At 31.7% G+C, this 8,198-nt stretch overlaps 1 long non-coding RNA gene across 2 annotated transcripts; it reads right to left on the bottom strand.

Annotated features, from left to right (window-relative positions):
* On the bottom strand, positions 742–4,004 carry LOC108663817. 2 transcript variants are annotated; one of them, XR_001929917.1, is made up of 5 exons: positions 3,872–4,004; positions 3,332–3,412; positions 1,443–1,592; positions 1,020–1,339; positions 742–907 (listed from the first exon to the last, which is right to left on the bottom strand). It is a non-coding gene; the product is annotated as an uncharacterized LOC108663817 (long non-coding RNA). The 2 variants fall into 2 exon arrangements; XR_001929918.1 differs by lacking the exon at positions 1,020–1,339.

The following is an 8,198-nucleotide window of genomic DNA, read 5'->3' as shown; positions in this document are numbered from 1 at the left end:
ATTTATTTTTATTGATATTTAGGTATTAAGTGTATATATATATATATATAGAGAGAGAGAGAGAGAGAGTGAGCAAGTTTCGATTAAATTAATTTGGTTAATTCAATTAATGAGGTTGATTAATTTGAGTAATTTATAAATGATCAATGAAAAATACAAGAACCGAATTGATAAAAGCCAAGTGCTCTACCATTTGATTCTTTGTTTAAATTATTGTAGTTTAGACTTTATAATTAATTTAGCATCCAAACAACATTTGCAATTAAGAAATAGTCAAAATTTAAAAACAAATCTTTTTATAATGTCTTGACTACACCTAGACCAGAAGAGGGTGAAAATGAATCTGTTGCTGCAATCAGAGAGAGGCAGAAATGGGACAATGCCAATTATATGTGCAAAGGCCACATCTTGAATGGTTTGGCTGATGACTTATTTGTAGACCTGTCAATATGGGCTAGCTTGGCCCAACCCATTGTGGGTTGAAAAAATATGGGCTGGGTTGGGCTAGCCCATTTTTTAAATGGGTTGTTAAACTCCCAATCCAGCCCACCCCTTGCTAGCCCATGGGTTGGGCTAGGCTAGCCCACTTTTTTTCAAAAAAAAATTATTTTTAAAAATTTACCTAACAAACTCCCTATCAATAAATTGTTTTATAATTTAATCCATAGATTGAATAATAAAAACATGTTAAAATAAATAAATTACACCAAAGATAAATAAGAAAATAAATTACACTAAACATAAATAAAGTTTCGATCATTAACATAAATTACAATCCCATCAACATAAGTACACAACCAAATAAATAGAAACTTCAAGATTTGTCCTCCTCAATCCTCATCATCAAGCAAATCATTTGAATCTTGGTTGGACAGCAATGATGTCTCAAGGTCTGAATCATTGTCATCTAATATTGATTGTCATAAAAGAAAAAGAGATAGTGAGTATCAATCTTAACTAAAATTATTAATCTGACAAGCAAAAATTAAAGATATTAAAATATATAAGATAAACAATACCATCAGTAGCTAAAGAAAAGCCATGCAACCAATCTTTCGTGCAAACAAGCATTTGAACATTTTCATGGTGGAGGGAACTTCTAAACTTGATGGCCACCAATACTAAAAGTAGACTCTGATGCTACCGTAGTAATCGAAATGCTCAATACATCTCGTGCCATAATAGAAAGATTAGGAAAGCGCTTAGTATTATTCTTCTAATAACTAAGCACATCCAAGTCTTCAAATACTTCATGATCAAGCTTTGCCTCATCTAAATAAACATCCAACTCAAACTTTCCAGCAACAGAAATTGTTTCATTTTGAAACATTTTGAACTCCTACAATTTTTACATACATAAACAAAATAAAGCAATTATCAAAATATAAGTAAAGTAACATAAATTCTCATGTAATAAAATGTTAAAAAGACATAAAACTTACATTAAAGATCTTTGATCCTTTAGGTTTAGTTCCCCCTCCAGTTTGCTTAGGCAAATTACTTATTGAGTGAGAAGAAATACTTGATGATGCACAAGTGTTCCTTGCATATTCTTCAAAGGGCTTGTACAACTTTGTCTTTAGATCTCTTAACTTTCCATGACAAGTAGAAGTGTCAATCTTAGAATAGCAAAATTTTAAGAAATCAAGCTTCAACCTTGGGTCAAGAATAGCTCCAAATGCAAGCACTACACTATAATCCTTCCAATACTTGTCAAATTTCATTTTCATCCTTTGAGACATATCTTTGATAACCTAATCTTCGCTATGCAAATTCTCATTTAAAATAGATTCAATTTTCAAAACTTGCATGAAATACATGTTAGAAGTTAGATAAGATGAACCGGATATGAAGTTTGTGGTCTCATAAAAGGGCTCCAAGAATTCACAAATTATCATTGCTCTCCCCCATTCCTTATCGGATGGATTATATTTATAAGTTCTATCAACAAATTGAAGACTAGCAAAAGCTTTTTGATATTTGATTGTACTTTCAAGCATCAAATATGTTGAATTCCATCTAGTTGACACATCTAAACGTAACCCAACACCTACATCAATGCCAACTTGTTGAACATATTCTTGAAACTTTTTCATCCTCCCATCTGATGCCTTTACATATTTCACACTCTCTAATTTTAAATAATGCTTCATTGATTGCTTTCAAGCCCTCTTGAACAATAAGATTTAATATATGACCACAACAACGCATATTAAAAAATTCACCATCACAAATCAAGCTATTTTGCAAATGAAGGTGGCCTTTCAAGATAGCTTGCATGTTATCATTAGCAGAAGCATTATCTAAAGTAAGGGAGAAAACTTTTTTATCTATTCCCCATTCTTTCAAACAATCAAACATGTGGTAGCTAATTCAACTCTAGTGCGTGGAGGAGGCATACGACAAAAGTTAAGTAACTTGCTACATAAATTCCAATTTTCATTGACAAAATGAGCAGTCAAACAAATATAACCCTCAGAAGTAGATGTTGTCCATACATCAGAAGTTAAACAAATTCTATTAGGTACCTTGACCATAACTTGTTAAAGTTTCTCTTTCTCTGTCAAATAAATCCTTCGAACATCAAATACAGTAGTGTTTCTAGAATGCATCACCACATCTGGATTTACATATTGAGCCCAAGCTCTAATCTTATCATATTCAACAAAAGCATAAGGCAAGTCATGCTTAATTATAGCTTCAACAAGCGTGCCATGTGAAATCCTTGGATCAAATTTTCTAGCCCTTACTTTCCCTTCATGATCCATAAGCATTTGATGTGGATTAAAATATGAAATAAATTTACAAGTATCAATGTGACGACGCAAATGTGAAGTGCCATAATTAGAGCCATCGGGTTTAGGACCAACCTTATACTCCATTTTACAACCATTACAAGTTGTCCTTTCTATTCCATATTCCTTTTTGCCTATTTTAGTGAAATAACTCCAAACATTCGAAGTTTCTTTTTTCGCCCTCGTATTTAATTGTTTAGATTCAGATATATGGGAGTGGGAGGGAATTTCATCCTTATTTAAAATTTTCACATCATCATCCAAATTTACACAATTTTCAACTGATTGATCCATCATCATTACCTTCAAATAACATAAACATGAATAATAAATATTAAAAATTTACACCAATGAACAACAATATTTATTTATATATGATTAAATAAAATATAAATAAAATAAACCTTATATACAACATAAACCTATTAATTTCTAAAACAATGAAAGAGGACAATATTTCAACCAAAAAATAAAATTGAGCCGTAGTTTGCAAAATAAATTGTAGCAGGATCGAAGCATCATGAATTAATTCATACCTTTTCGGTGTACAACCTTCAAGCTAGGACAATTAATCACAATTAAGTCTTTCAAGGATGGAAACGTGCAGGTTTGATTCCCTAGACAAAAGATTATGAGACTTAGTAAATGATTGAGTTCTAAATATTTCAACTTGCTGAAAGTGATCTTTGAACAAGGCATTAATTTGTTAGTTGTACATTCTCAACAAGGCATTAATTTGTTGACTAGACTTTTGAACAATTAACTTGTTGTTTTCACACACAAATCTGGGTAAAAATGAGACCTATGCACAAGACCAAAAACACCCCATAGGACTTGTAACAAAACTAGATAAAGATCATCCAACCCAGCCATCACTTTACACAGACCACATTATACTACAACCTTAACACAATTATTAATTATAATTATTAATTTATTTTAAAAAAAAAAACATGTGAAATAATGATAATATACAACAAATTCCAATAGGTAATTAGAATTTCTTTTGAAAGGCAATTAATATAAAGGAGAAAACAAAAAAAAATATTGAATCATAAAGAGAGAAAGAAACATACCTCAAAATAACATTTTTGGCAAAGAAATCAAAGAGAGGAACAAAAGATAGATAAATAGCAAGAAAGAAAAAAAAGGAAAGGAAAAGAAAGAGAAAAGAAATGAGATGCAGACATACAGATGTAGTGGTGAGGAATTGAATATGGTAGTAAACTTGCAGCAAGTGAAAGAAGAAAAGGGAAATAATGGGGCGGTAGGGTAGAGTGAATAAAAAAAGGAAAGGGAGCTAGAAGGTTGGACCAATTGGTGAACTAGGCCATTAATTTTTTTTTTCTTTTGGCCTAATGGGTTGGCCTGGCCTAGCCCGAAATAACCCAATATTTAAATAGGTTGGCCCATCTAGGCTCGGTTTTAATATGAGCTTGAAAAATATAAACCCAACCCATCCCATTTTTAATAAAAAATGGGTCGGCCCAGTGGGCCAAGCCCATTTTGACAGGTATACTTATTTAACACATACCAGAATTAAGCTATTGCAAAAGAATTATGGGACAAACTGGAAACCAGGTATATGACAGAAGATGCAACAAGTAAGAAATTTCTTGTCAGTCGCTTTAATAATTATCAAATGGTCGATGGGCATTCTGTTATAAAACAACTGCGAGAAATTGAAAGAATGCTTAATCAGTTTAAACAATATAAAATGAAAATGGATGAAACTATAGTTGCATCCTCCATTATAGACAAACTTCCTCCATCATGGAAAGAGTTTAAAAGAAGTCTGAAACACAAAAAAAAAAGATATAACTCTTGAGGCTTTGGCAAATTATCTTCGAATTGAAGAGGAATACAGAAAACAAGAACAAGTTGCTATTTTTGGAGAAGCCAAAGTAAACATTGTGGAGGATGGACAGACCACTAAACTTGCCAAAAGGAAGTTCAAACAGATTGCTAATAGTCTGAAATTCAAAAGAAAGAACAAAAGCGCATGTTTCCATTGTGGAAAACTAGGACATTTCAAAGAGGAATGTTGATTATTGAAGAAGAAAATTACTTCTTCAAATGATGTTGCTTTTGAAAATTTTGCAGCTATGATTTCTGAAATCCATATGGTTGACGAAAATGATGATTGGTGGATTGATTCAAGAGNTCAAAGAGGAATGTTGATTATTGAAGAAGAAAATTACTTCTTCAAATGATGTTGCTTTTGAAAATTTTGCAGCTATGATTTCTGAAATCCATATGGTTGACGAAAATGATGATTGGTGGATTGATTCAAGAGCAATAAAACATGTGTGCAATGAAAAGAATCTATTCAAGAATTTCACTCCAAGTGACCATGGGAATTTCCTGTACATGGGAAATTCTTCTACAACAACCATTAAAAGCAAAGGGACTATTGAGCTTGAGTTCATCTCTGGAAAAATTCTAACTTTGTAAGATGTTTATTATGTTCCAAAAGTTAGGAAAAATTTAGTGTCTAGAAGTCTATTAAATAAGTTTGGTTTCAAGCTTGTGTTAGAGGCAGATAAATTCTTTCTGTCCAAGAGGGGAATATTTATTGGGAAAGGTTATATGTGTGAGGGAATGTTCCAACTAAATAATATTAATAATAATAAGAATAAGATTGTTGTTTCTACTTATATAATTGAATCCTCTTATTTATGGCATTATAGATTAGGACATTTAAATTATAAAAGATTAGATGATATGTATAAAATGGACTTAATTTCAAAATTTAATCAAAATATTGATAAATGCAATGCATGCATGCTAACAAAAATAACTAGAAATCCTTTTTCTAAAGTTAAAAGAAACACTAAATTACTTGAACTAATACATAGTGATGTGTGTGATATGCAAAGTATACGTACATTAGCTGGAAAGAAATATTTTGTCACATTTATTGATGATTTCTCTAGATATTGCTATGTATATTTGCTGCATTCTAAAGATGAAGTGCTTGATAAATTTAAGGTTTATAAAATAGAAAGAGAATTACAATGTGAATCTTTTAACAAGTGCTTAAGATTGGATAGAGGTGGAGAATATGACAGTCCAATTTATTTTGCCTCCGTCGGAATAATCCATCATATTTCAACACCTTATACACCACAACATAATGGTGTGGTAGAAAGGAAAAATAGGGTCTTGACCGAAATGGTAAATGCTATGTTATCATACTTAAGTCATGGAAAAGGTTTTGGAGGAGAAGCTTTATTAACAGCTAATCACATATTAAATAGAGTTCCTAAAAAGGAAACTAAAATAATCCCATATGAGCAATGAAAGAGAATAAGACCTAACCTTAGCTATTTAAAGGTTTAGGGTTGTAGAGCTGTAGTTAAAGTTATAGAACCCAAAAGAAAAAAACTGGGTGAAAGAGGAATAAAATGCATATTCATAGGACATGCGCAATATAGTAAAGCATATAGGTTCATGGTAATTGAACCAAATGATTCAATTCCAGTTAACACTGTTATTGAATGAAGAGATGCAATTTTTGATGAAAATATATTCAAATTTGTGTCAAGAAAACTACAACCACAACAATCAATACAATCAAATGACATTCCATTGGAACAAAATGAAAATAATGATGAATCTAGTCCAAAAAAAAGAAAAAGAAAAAGGGCTAGAAAGGTAAAAGATTTTACTCCAGACTTTTATATGTTCCTTGTAGAAGGAACAGAGAAACTATAGATAATAAAATACTTTATTGTTTTCATTTGGAATTGGACTCTATTACATATGATGAGGCAATGAAGTCTCAAGATTTTACATGTTGGAAAGAAGCAATCAATGATGAGATGGACTCAATAATGGGAAACAACACTTGGATTTTGGTTGATCTTCCACTAGGTTCCAAACTAATAGGTTGTAAATGGATTTTCAAAAAGAAAATGAATGTGGATGGAACCATAGACAAATTCAAAGCAAGATTAGTAGCCAAAGGTTTTACGCAAAAGCAATGGATTAACTACTTTGATACTTGTGCTCCAGTAGCTAGAATTACTACAATTAGATTTCTAATTTTTCTTGAATCAATTTATAAGTTGGTGATTCATCAAATGGATGTCAAGACAGCATTCTTAAATGGTGAATTAGAAGAAAAAGTCTACATGACACAACCGGAAGGGTTTATTGTTCCAAGACAAGAGCATAAGGTTTGTAAGCATGTCAAGTCATTGTATGGGCCTAAACAATCATCAAAACAATGGCATCAAAAATTTGATGAAGTTTTTTTAGCCAATGGCTATAACATAAATGAATTCGATAAATGCACATATAGCAAATTCCAAAATGGCAAAGGTGTTATAATTTGCTTAAATGTGGATGACATGTTAATTTCTTGCACGAATTTAGAACAAGTAGAGGAAACAAAAATGTTTTTGTCAAATAACTTTGCAATAAATGATATGGGTATAGCAGATATCATTTTAGTAATTAAAATATTCCAAGATGAAAATACTATAACTTTCTCATAATCGCATTGCATTGAAAAGGTACTTAAGAAGTTTGATCTTAGTGATTGTATACCAGAATCTACACCTATAGATCTTCAAATCAAATTAGTACATAATGCTGGTAGGGCTATTGATCAATTACAATATGAAAGAGTGATTGGTTGCGTAATATATGCAATGACATGTATAAGGCTAGATATAGCATTTGTTGTTGGAAAGTTAAGTAGGTATACAAGTAATCTAGGTATTTTGCATTGGCAGGCCATAATCGAGTACTAAGGTATTTAAAGAAAACAATCAACTATGGTCTTTGCTATAATGGATATCCATCAGTATTGGAAGGATATTCGAAAGCTAGCTAGATTACAAATTTAGAAGATCATGCTTCCACTAGTGGATGGGTCTTCATGCTTGGTGAGGGTGCCATTTATTGGGAGTCCAAGAAACAAACATGTAAAGTAGATTCTACCATGTCAGCCGAATTTATTACATAGGTTGCTACCACTAAAGAAGCCGAATGACTAAGAAATTTACTCTATGATATACCTTTGTGGCCAAAACCAATTTCACCAATGTCTATCCATTGTGATAGTGAAGTAGCTTTAGCAAGAGCATATAGCCAAGTGTATAATGGAAAGTCTAGACACATTAGATTAAGATATAGCTATGTCCAACAGTTAATTTCTAATGGAGTGATCACTATAACTTTTGTGAGGTCTAGTTAAAACTTGACGGATCCTTGAACAAAACTCTTGCTAGAGATCTTGTAGATAAGACCTTAAAGGGGATGGGGCTCAAGCTCATAAATTGAAAGTCAGCTATAATGGAAACTCGACTCAGCGCTTGGTATAACGTCAAGTCTTGAAGTTTTATGAGACAAAGTTCATCATTTGTATATGGCTGCTAGCACTATATTATAATA

This window comes from Theobroma cacao, chromosome 10 (genome assembly GCF_000208745.1).
Source record: "Theobroma cacao cultivar B97-61/B2 chromosome 10, Criollo_cocoa_genome_V2, whole genome shotgun sequence".
Taxonomy (NCBI): domain Eukaryota; kingdom Viridiplantae; phylum Streptophyta; class Magnoliopsida; order Malvales; family Malvaceae; genus Theobroma; species Theobroma cacao.
This window is presented reverse-complemented; position numbering and strand designations above follow the sequence as displayed.